Source organism: Podarcis raffonei, chromosome 2 (assembly GCF_027172205.1).
Source record: "Podarcis raffonei isolate rPodRaf1 chromosome 2, rPodRaf1.pri, whole genome shotgun sequence".
NCBI classification, from domain to species: Eukaryota; Metazoa; Chordata; class Lepidosauria; order Squamata; family Lacertidae; genus Podarcis; species Podarcis raffonei.
In genome coordinates, this window is record NC_070603.1 from 65,520,021 (window position 1) to 65,532,164 (window position 12,144).

Consider the following 12,144-nt stretch of genomic DNA (forward strand, 5'->3'; position numbering starts at 1 on the left):
TCAACTGACTCCTAACAGCTGTCTTTCTTCAGAGGTCTCCTCGATATGTGGATCATACTCTTGAGGAGTTCCTGCCTGCAGTCAGACAGTTCTCCTGATCAAGGAGGGTTTCTGTTGGGTACTGGAGACACCAACTCTCCTGAATGCTGGTGAACTCTTGGCACTTCCTGCCTGGTGATGAGCAGTGGGAAACATTTGGTTCTTCAGGCCCAAGGAAGGTGTTTGTGAGGGTTCAGGCTCTGGCCCTATGGGCCCTGGTGGTCTAGGAGGTTCCTTTGAAAGCTCTTGTCCAACCGCCTCAGTCACCATAGTCTGCCTATCTTCTGCAGTCAGCTTTGAGCCCTGATCCAGACCCAGCTCCTCATCTGGTGCCCCTGCAGCCTCCAACTCTATGTCCACATCATTGCTGGATCCATGGGTCACTGCAGTACTTCACAGTTATTATGCTCCAAGTCAATGCTTTGCTCAAGTTGCAAAGAAAGGGTTCTATGTAACATTCAGCTGTTCTACACATTTGCATTAACTTGCTTTTGTTTTGTTCTTACTTATTTATTTCAGGATTTATATATCAGCCAATAACAGAAGTTCTGTGGTCAGTTTACAAGTATGATGTGCATTTTCCTCACCCCGGATTCTTTGAGGAGTAGAAATGTTTTAGTTTGTGCCTTGCCTTTCATGTGCTTAGCTTTTCAAAAGGATGACTAATGCCACCTGTCCAGTGAGCAAGACACAAACAGAAGAGAAAATGTAAGGATATTGGCAAAAGAAGAACACAATCAGATTAATGGGACAATAGGAAAACAAGGGTTTGAGTGAAAGCAAGAAACAGATGGAGAGGGTTTCAAAAAAATAGAGGAGAATACAAGAGAATTGCTTGAATGATATGGATGGAGCCAGTGCTATTTTTCTAGAAAAAGAGGTGTGGAGCTCACCATGAACTTCTCCCTTGTTCTCTTAGAATGGCAATGGCACCCATCTGAGAGATGGCAGAGCTGAGCTCCAGTTGCTGAAAGAAAAGCCCTGGATGGAGCTGATCTGAAAGGTTTCCAAAAGGGTATGGTGCAAAACAAATGAACGGGGTATGATTTGTCCTGACTACCATGATCTGTGGAGGCTTAATGAGTAAGTTCCCTTTGGATGCTCCAAGCATCACATCCTGCTGCGAAGCCATTCATTGTTAGAAAGGGTTGAAGACAGGTGGTGGCTTTCAAGACATCCACAATTCCGGGTCACCTGGCTTGGAAAGGCTCCATTGTACCACAATGTTGTTGTTGTTTTCCTCTAGCTGTGCACAGTGACTCACGACTTACTTCATTGTTCCCCTGGTGGAGATGCAGAGATTGAGACTTGTAAGCTTCATTTGTATGGAAATCAGGATGATGACACCTGCAGATGTTCTGTCAGTCAGCTTTGAAGCAATTAAATTGGGACCTGGGCAGGGAGAGGGGGGGAGAACGGACAGATATTACAGCTTGTTGTTCAAATGGTTTGGCACTTCCCCTGTAATGACAAGCAGGGTATTATTGTTTTTTTAAAGGAAAGACTTCACAGCGATGACAATGATCAGTGCTATCGTATTCATAGAAGCCAAACATCAACCCCACCGATGCCTGCATGTGTGGGTGGAATTCCATTAATCCCTCTGCCTCTGATTTGGAAGTAGAAGTACCAGGTGGCAAAGGCAACTCTAGAACCACATTGATTCTCTCCTCCGCTCTGCTTCCATCCATGAATATATAATAGGCACACTCCCAAATATCCCATTAACTGTTGCTAAACCTACACACACACACACACACATGAAAGCTAAGTTCTTGTGCCTTTAATAACAGCATGGCAAGCTGAAATTCATAAGGCTCTCCTGGCATACACATGCAATGATGGGGGGAAGCATCGCCTGTTGAAACTGCTTGTTTTGCAACTGCTAAATGCACAGTTTAAACATTTTGGCTGGGCGTTCTTTCAGGCATGCAATGCAGCTGGCAGGGGACACTTAAAATGGCTCACTACTGGGACATGACTCCTCACTGCCCTGAGAATGGAGGGCATACCACAAGGGGCCGCAACTGCCACCCATCCCGATTGCAGGGTAAGCAAGCCATTCTGCATGGTGTGGAGGAAATGGATAGAGAAAAAGGTTTTCTTTCCCTCTTTCTTAATAAGAGAGACAGAGTTGCACAGCGGTTAAAGGGTTGGACTACAGCTGGGGAGATCCAGTTTCAAATCCCCACTCAGCCAGAGAGCTCACTGAGTGACATTGGGCCAGTAACCCACTCTCAGCCTAGCCTACCTCACAAGGTTGTTGTGAGCATCAAATGGAGACAGGGAAGAACTGTGTTTGCCACCTTGAACTCCTATTTAGTTACTCAGAAAGCTATTTTTATTAAATTTATATCCTGCCCTTCCTTCCGATGGAGCCCAGGACAGAAAACACCCAAAAAAGTTAAAACAACGCAATTAAAAGTACCATGAAAACATACTTAAAAACAATTGAAACATATAAAAAATTAAATGCCAGAACCTGGGGTCATTCAGACCCTTTAACATTCTGTAGGAGCTGGTATTTTAACACTGCATCTATTTGTCTGTTCAGTAGCTATTCAGTAGCTTTTATTGATTTGTCTTAATAGTGTTGTTGATTTTGGCGATTTAATTGTGGTGAACCGCCCAGGGATATATTTTATGAAGGGCAATGCAAAAATGCCTTAAATAAGCAAATAAATAATAGCCCTAAAAGGGAAGAGTTGGCAAGCCTGACAGTAACTTTTAAAAAAAACAAGAATGTTTTGTGGGGAGGACCCCACCCCACACATATTCCAAATTTATTACATAATACAACTATACTACTTCCACTGGGAAGGTCACCCCGGCCTGTGTAGCATCGGGAGATGCCATGGGAACTAGACCAGGCTCTGCCTCCTCCTTTGACACCACAGACATACCATATTTTTCTGTGTATAAGACGATATTTGTTCCTTAGAAATAATAGGCAAAAATTGCAGGTTGTCTTATACACGGATAGCAAGGGAGGGACAGGTGATTGGTGGCAGCATCCAGCAGGAGACTGTAAGTGGCGATTGGGTGTGTGATCGGTTGCTGCGGCAAGGCCTGCTGATGATTGGCTGCAGCTGTGGCAATTGTGTGGTCGGTTTACGGCTGCGGTGAGGCGTGCGTGCAATCATCTGTGGTTGCGCTGAGTGGGCAGGTGGGCTTTTGGTGGCGAGTGTGCAGACGATTGGTGGCAGCTGCGATGCGTACTATTTGCAGTGGTGAGGAGGCTGTAGAGCAATTTGTGGTGGTGCCCCTCCCAAAAGCTGAACAACTGTGGGCAATCCCCCCCAAAAAAATGGTTGTGGTCCCAAAAATCAGGGGTCGTCTTATACATGGGGCCGTGTTATACATGCAAAAATACGGTACTTTCTTCCAGAAGTGCTGAGGCAAAAGGCGGAAAAGGAGTGGTGATGCACTGGTTCAAGGCAAGTTTTCCTTCTCTCTTTTGGTCCCATGCTCTGCTGTGAGCCAACTGACTCGCAACACAGCACAGAACCAAAAAACACCAAATTGGGACATCTGGGATTTGGATCAGAAGCAGGGGTGGCTTCTGTCAATCTGGGATGTCCTGGTTAAATCAGGACACTTGAGGTGAACCATATCTTCAGAATAGTTGAGAAAATGCATTGAACACACTGGGCCTGTCATTTTAAGAATCCAGCCCCAATAAACTTCAGCTTCATTCCCAGAGGCAGGCTTGCCACATCCACACACCCCAAAAGCACATAGTACATTCTGCCTCAGAAGAAGAGATGATAGAGCCCCCCCCCTTCACTACCATCTCTTTTCTTCCATGTGTGAAGATATGTTAGTCAAAGATCTCCTCCTTACCTGGTTGACATAGAAGCCCACCTAGTTCCAATCCAATTGGTAGCCTCTCCCTGTGTTCATCTCTTCTTTCCCCCACCCCCACCCCCGCCACCAATGAATAGGAATGGTTTTGTCTGTGAACTTAGCTTGGCATGGAATATGAAGAGTGACTAGTGGGGTGCCACAAGGTTCTGTCTTGGGCCCGGTCTTATTCAACATTTTTATCAACGACTTGGATTATGAACTCAAGGGCATCCTGATCAAATTTGCAGATGACACCAAACTGGGAGGGGTGGCTAACACCCCAGAGGACAGGATCACACTTCAAAATGACCTTGACAGATTAGAGAACTGGGCAAAAACAAACAAGATGAATTTTAACAGGGAGAAATGTAAAGTATTGCACTTGGGCAAAAAAAAATGAGAGGCACAAATACAAGATGGGTGACACCTGGCTTGAGAGCAGTACATGTGAAAAGGATCTAGGAGTCTTGGTTGACCACAAACGTGACATGAGCCAACAGTGTGACACGGCAGCTAAAAAAGCCAATGCAATTCTGGGCTGCATCAATAGGAGTATAATATCTAGATCAAGGGAAGTAATAGTGCCACTGTATTCTGCTCTGGTCAGACCTCACCTGGAGTACTGTGTCCAGTTCTGGGCACCACAGTTCAAGAAGGACACTGACAAACTGGAACGTGTCCAGAGGAGGGCAACCAAAATGGTCAAAGGCATGGAAACGATGCCTTATGAGGAACGGCAAAGGGAGCTGGGCATGTTTAGCCTGGAGAAGAAGAGGTTAAGGGGTGATATGATAGCCATGTTCAAATATATAAAAGGATGTCACATAGAGGAGGGAGAAAGGTTGTTTTCTGCTGCTCCAGAGAAACGGACACGGAGCAATGGTTCCAAACTACAAGAAAGAAGATTCCACCTAAACATTAGGAAGAACTTCCTGACAGTAAGAGCTGTTCGACAGTGGAATTTGCTGCCAAGGAATGTGGTGGAGTCTCCTTCTTTGGAGGTCTTTAAGCAGAGGCTTGACAACCATATGTCAGGAGTGCTCTGATGGTGTTTCCTGCTTGGCAGGGGGTTGGACTCGATGGCCCTTGTGGTCTCTTCCAACTCTATGATTCTATGATTCTATCTGGTTGAACATTTGCTTCAGACAAGTACGTTGCTGATATGTCCAAAATAGAATTATTTAGGACTATTTTGTTTTCGTTCTTTCCTAGTTCTGCCCCCCCCTCGCTCCCATTCCCTTATTTTGAACTTAAATAAATCTTTGTTTGAAGTTGGTTTGAATAGCCCATGGCTCAGACAGTCTGCACATTGCACAGACTTGGAAAGAGAGGTGATGGGAAGAACACAGGGCTGGCCCAATATAAATTTGCTGCATGACATGGACAAGAGGGTGTCATCGTCTCCCGCTCCATGTAAAGAAGCTGACTGAATTGGCAGTCTTCCTTTGCACACTGGTCTTGCACACCACACCTGAAGGCAGGGCAGGCTACTTTAGGGAGTGCAGGGCAGACTATGTGGCGCAGGCAGCTCCGTCCTCCAACACCTCTCTGCCTGTCCATCTGAGGCAGTGCCTCACTCTCCCTTCAGTGGTAGGGCCAGCCATGGAAGAACAGATTGGGCCCTTAGTGAGAATACACTTCTGTCAGGTGAATTCCCTTGAGCCATTTCCCAGGTACCACAGTGGCAGAATTACTGGTATATTTTGGTAAAGCAAAGAATCATGTCCTACATGGAACAAGATGAGTGGATAATTCAATTTCTTTCACAGTAGCATTTGACAGCAAAATTGAATAAATAAGAGGGCTCAGTCTTAGGCCTTGTAATTGTATTTGAAAAGCTGGTTTGGCTTTGTCCTGGACGTTTGAAATGGGTTTTTTCCATGCTATCAGCAGTGTGAAAATGATGTTAATGTAAGAAGAGCCCTGCTGGATCAGACTCAACTCCTGCGTTGACTAGCACCCTGTTCTCACAGTGGCCAACCAGATGCCTGTGAGAAGCCTGCAAACAGGACCTGAATGCATAAGCACATTCTCCTCTTGGAAGTTAAAAGTAGAAGTCGGCAAATGTATCTTCCTATTTTTTGCTCTTCAAAATATGGCAACCCTAGGAGATAGCAGCCGTGGACATGATGGTCCCCTCTTAGCTATTCCTGGAGGTTGCTGTGCGCATTAATCACTTCAAGCTTATAGGTTTTGTGAGCTTAAATAAAAAATAAAAATCAACTAAAGATATCTCGCTTTCCTTATACGGCAGTGGCCAAGCACTTGCAATAATTGCTCTGGCGGCAATAAATTGACTATGTACATTCAGATTTCAATTAATTTCCCTGTGTTAAATGAACTGGCTCCTATCGCTTTCAGCCATAAAAACCTCGTTAATTGAAAACATTTGCTTTATCTGCTTGAAGAGGAATGGACAAAAGTAGAGGCATGTACTGCAGTATGCAGCTATGGACATGTGATGTAGTAAAGGGTAGGCAGGTGTGAGAAAGAAGGGGCAAGGGTGGAGCACATGTATGGAAAGTGTGCCTCTCTCCAAACTATTTGAGCCAGGCACAGGCAAACTCCATTATCCCTGACCACTGGTCCTGTTAGCTAGGGATGATGGGAATTGTAGTTCCAAACATCTGGAGGGCCGGAGTTTGCCTATGCCTGATTTGAGTGCTTGCTTGGATCTCAAGACAGAAAGCTGGCATAATAAAAAGATAATAAAAAGACCTGTAAACGAATCGAAGAACAGGGCAGAAGCGGGTCTCAGCAGGTGGGGAGGTTACCAAGTATGAAGGGGAACCTTGTTTTCAAAATGACACCTTTCCATACAAAACCGGCTGGGGCTAAGGGCTGGACAAGCACATGGCTCTCGTGTTTCCTTCAAACATTAGAGAGAAGTGAACGGGTACAAGCTTTCGCCAAGCCAGAGCTAGGCAGTATGCCTTGTTGTCGTTGGCATCTGTCTGTCTCGAGAGTCAATGGAGTGTTCCTTTGGGAGTGAAGTCAAACTGCTTCATTAAGCAGCACCAAAGTTACCATGGTACAAGCCTGGGCAGTGTGTATGGAGGTCCTGGACTGGCCAAGAAACAAGACCCCTCTCTCGGTCTCACTGCTGTGGTCCAAAGGAAAGAAGAGAAATACATTTTACACTAGCTTGGCTGCAGGAGTTGCCAGAAGGAGGCATACAACTAAGGGTTTACTCCTTAGCCTTTTCTTCTCCCAAAGGTATTCCACAAGGCAGCAGAGGTTTAGGATCAGAGTTTTCCTTCTCCTAGTTGGGCTACCGTCCCAGGTTGATTTGCCCTTCACTTCCCTCTACAGCAGATGCAGAAACCACCTTCTTGGCTGTTGGGCCCACCATTGGTCTCATCTGCTCAATCCACCAGACCCTGTCTTTGCTTGCAGGGCAGCTTGAGGGTTCAAGACCTATCAGCTACCCTCACCTGCTTTAGCCACCCAGTTGGAGCTGTTTCTCAGGATGTAGCTTTTCTCGCATGCTGACAGCTTCTAGGAGCCACAGGTGAGACCTGAGTGCAGGGAGGGGACTAAAGGTGGACAAACAACATGTCCCCAACCAGAGGTAGTCTTGTTGTTGTTGTTTAGTCGTTTAGTCGTGTCCGACTCTTCATGACCCCATGGACCAGAGGTAATACCCCTCTCCTAATACCCCATATACCAGTTGCTGGGAATGGCAGGTGAGCAGAGTGCTGTTGCACTCACTTTAGGGCTTAGGGGCTTCCCACAGACATCTGGCCCATTCTAGAAACAAGATGCAGGACTAAATAGGCCAGCAAACTTGTCTTATATTCGTAAGTGGGCAAAATAATATAAGGTAGGCAAAAATGTTGTCCTCCTTTTAAAAAAAGGAATCACCCCACACATTACTATTTTTATTGAGCTTAGCTGTCTTTTCAATAACTTGCCGAGCTACTTTCTTCAAGACTTGCTTTTAAAAATAAAATGCACAGCTCCAGCCACGCCTGGCCTTCCTTGGAAATTACTGTGGTTCCTCACTGCCAAGTGAAGCTGTGGAGTAATTCCTTAAGAAGTGCTGTGTGTGATTTCCTCCCCCCCACCCCCACTTTCTTAGCCTGATTATTTTAAGCCCTCTGTGAGTCCCCCACCAACTGATCCTAATGTTATCTCATTCGCACAGTAGTCATTTCATTAAAAGGAAATCAGAGAAACTGACTTTAATAAATGTTAACACCCTCTGTGAAAAATCCAGCAATTAAAGCTTCTGCCCCTGGACCTTTCAAAATGACACAGAACAAATCCCCATCACTGGTAATAATAATTTGGCTCATCAAAGAACAGGGAGCATGTGGGGCTACGGATTGGGCAAAGGGAAGGGAAGGAAGAACAAAGATACTTTAAAGAATGAGGCAGTGGGTCACCTCTCTGATTTTCTCCCTCTATATTGACAGAGAGAACAGACAGGCATCATTAGAATGTGAGTGATAAGCCAATGCAGCAAGAAACTATATAGTTAATTATATAAAGGAGCAAATTGCAAATGGGTTGACTGATCTTACCATCTTGGACTGTAAATATTTAGTTTTTTGCTCTAATTTTATTTTTACAATAATCTTAAGAAAAGCTTTGTGTGGAAAACAAAATGGCAATGAATTTGAGATTTGCTTTCATTGTATTTTCAGATCTCATGCCAGGATTAATCAAGTGATGAAGAGGTGTGGTTTATTACAGTTGTGAAGTTGCACATATTAGGTGTTTGCAGTGAGCACAATATTAGCCATGCCTAAGTGCCGTGTTTGGAAGCAGCCCAATCTGCTTTGAATCCTTTCTGTTTTGTTCCAGTTTGATTCATTATTTGGGTCTCAGTCTGATCTGTTAATTCCATAACTTGGTTTACCCCCATTGACTACAAGGAGAAGTCTAAAAATGGCTATACCCACCCCACCCCCTTGAACAAAAGGGGATGAAATTTTCAGATGAGGGAGTCACTCCAAGGTGAATTAAGCCTGCCAAATTTCAAGCAGGTCTATCCAGGGGTCTTCATGCATGGAGCATTACAAGTTAATTTTTAAAGAGAAAAAAGCAAGTAAGAAAAAGTCTCTGGACTAGAGCCAACTGAACAGTTGTGCTAGCAGAAGCCAGTACAATGAGCCTTGCTAGTGCAATGGGATTTATTCTCCTTCTCCCATCTCATCCCCCCCCCCATGTTTTCACAAACTGGCTCTGGGGGAGATGGTTAGGAGGAACCCCAGAACAGTACAGGGGGGAAGAGATGGGAGATTCCATCAGGTACACAGAAACACTTGCACTGGTGGAGCAATCTCCTTGACGCAACTTTGAATTCCACCCAATTTTCTTTTTATTTTCTGCCAAAATAGGATGCAGGCACTGCCACCCCTTCTTACAGAACAAAGCCTGCCAAATTTCAGTTAATGTAAGTGCAGCAATTCTCTCACAGGAGCAGAAGTTATCAGTTTTTGTTGAGCACAGGAACAGAAATCATGTTCCCTCCCATAAAGGTAAAGGGACCCCCGTGACTGACTCTGGGGTTGGGGTGCTCATCTCGCTTTATTGGCTGAGGGAGTCGGCGTACAGCTTCCGGGTCATGTGGCCAGAATGACTAAGCCGCTTCTGGTGAACCAGAGCAGCGCACGGAAATGCCGTTTACCTTCCCGCTGGAGCAGTACCTATTTATCTACTTGCACTTTGACGTGCTTTCGAACGGCTAGGTTGGCAGGAGCAGGGAATTCCCTCCCATAGTTGTGTGTTAAACAATCAATGTGAAAACTGGGTGAAAGAGGTGAGGTGCTCCTGGGCATGAAAGCTGCCAAAGTTCAGAGAAATATACCCAGGGGTTACCATGCTAGGTATTTTGCCATTGTTATTTTTAAAATATAAAAAGTCACCATTCCCCCCACCCACCGCTGCACCTGCTAGAAGTGAAAAGGAAACAGAGGGAGAGCTACAATTTGTCATTATTAGGGGAAAAATAAGGATTGGGAAAGAAGCAGGCCACTCAATAGCCGAACTCCACCAGTTACACCCTGGTCTCACAGCCAAAACTCAGGAGAGAACAGTGACCCATGTGAAGAACAGGTCTGTTTGTTTACTTCAACATCCTTCCCACAAATCACTGTGATTGGAGTGCACTGGGAAAAACAAGTGACTGTGATTAACAGTGAGATCTGTCAGTCAAAATGAATGATTCTCCCCCCCACCCAAACTCACACACCTCTCCGCTCTCTCCTCTACCAAGCTCTCAGCATAGCCTCAGTCACCTTGGTTTCTCAGAACAGAAAAAGGCAAAAAGCCTTCAAAGAAAACTCCTTGCAGCTGACATTTCTTCTTGTGATTTCTCATACATGCAAATGTACAACACAAATCTCCTGGGTTCTGAACTCCTGAGATCAATCTTTGTGTTCATAAGCAGCTGCTTACTTGTCTATTCACAGCATCTAAGAGGATGACAGTTGTCAGATACTGCAAGCTCAACTGCATCTCGGACAATTTTACAGGGGCACAGCAAAGTTTGAGATATTGCCTCAATGGTGGGGAGAAAGCTCAGAGCACTGTCTGACCTGGATAGACTAAACAAATTCATTGGAAAATGTCACCAATGGCTCAGAAAGACTGGCAGCAAAATGATTTTTTTATTTTTATACTATTGATTTTTATTGCATTGTTCATTTGTTGTTTTAGATTGGACGCTCTTCAGTGTAGAATTTCTTGTTTTAATTGTGTGCAGAGCCATGTACATAGATGGCAAAATATAAATAAGTAACATCTACAGTAGGTCATAACAATATGGTTATATTTTTATATATGAAATGGAATAGCTACATGGAGTTTTGTTGCCTTTTTAAATAAACCAGGGATTCGTTGTATTATTCACCATATATATTACACACGTTCATGTGTTATACCTGAAGGAGCGTCTCCACCCCATCGTTCGGCCCAGACACTGAGGTTCAGCTCCAAGGGCTTTCTGAAGGTTCCCTCCCTGCGAGAAGTGAAGCTACAGGGAACCAGGCAGAGGGCCTTCTCAGTAGTGGCACCCACCCTGTGGAATGCCCTCCCATCAGATGTCAAGGAAATAAACAACTATCTGACTTTTAGAAGACGTCTGAAGGCAGTTTAGGGAAGTTTTTAATGTTTGATACAACAACAACAACAACAACAACAACAACAACAACAACAACAACAATAATATTCTGTTGGGAGCCGCCCAAAGTGGCTGGGGAAACCCAGCTAGATGGGTGGGGTATAAATAATACATTTATTATTATTATTATTATTATTATTATTATTATTATTATTATTATAGCACTGTTATGTGGTTGTGATAATAAAAGTTATAGGTAGCTATTACTTTTCCCTGTGAAACAAAGTAAAGCTTTAGATTCAGATGGTAGCCGTGTTGGTCTGAGGCAGTCAAAATAAATAAAAAAATTGTCCAGTAGCACCTTAGAGACCAACTAAGTTTTTCTGGGTATAAGCTTTCGTGTGCATGCACACAAAAGTGTGTATCTGAAGAAGTGTGCATGCACACGAAGGCTTATATCCAGAACAAACTTAGTTGCCATTGATTTTGAGGTGAAGAAAATGGTTTATTTGGTCATTTATATTTATGTTTAAAATGAAAAGGGTTGTGGTTTTTTAACAACACAAAGTTACTACACACTCCTACACCTGTAATTAGGTCTCATTGATCTGAATGGGACTTATTCAAATCAAGGTATGAATAGCCTAGAGCAAAGATGGGGAACCTGTGACCCACCAAGTATTGCTGGTCTCCAACCCTTCATCAGCCTCAGCCAGCATGACCTATGTGTTAGGTATGATTAATTTAATTCACACAGAAATGGGGAAATGCCTGTGTATTAAGGGAGGTTTGAAATGGGGAAATGGCTAAATGTGTATTGCTAACATGGGGTTTTTTCCACAGTAGTTTTCTGAGGCTCTCTAAGCTCCTAAATGGATTAATGATTACCTGTTGATTGTTTTCTGTTACTCTAAACTGAATGTAACCTTTGCTCATGTGAAAAGGCTGTTGGGTTGTAAATTCACCATCTAGAAAGGACAGTGGCTTTAATCTTTCTCTGAATGTGGCAGAGGACAAAAGGATGTGGTAAATGATTCTCCAGGACCTCCATAGCCGTAGGCAGACTAAGGCAGGCTGGAATGTGGGAGAGGGACACAGCTTGAATTTTTGGGATTATCTTTTATTTCTAAGATACTGAGCCTGTGCTGGATAGCACAATATACTGTATGGATATTTTTGATGTACATTTG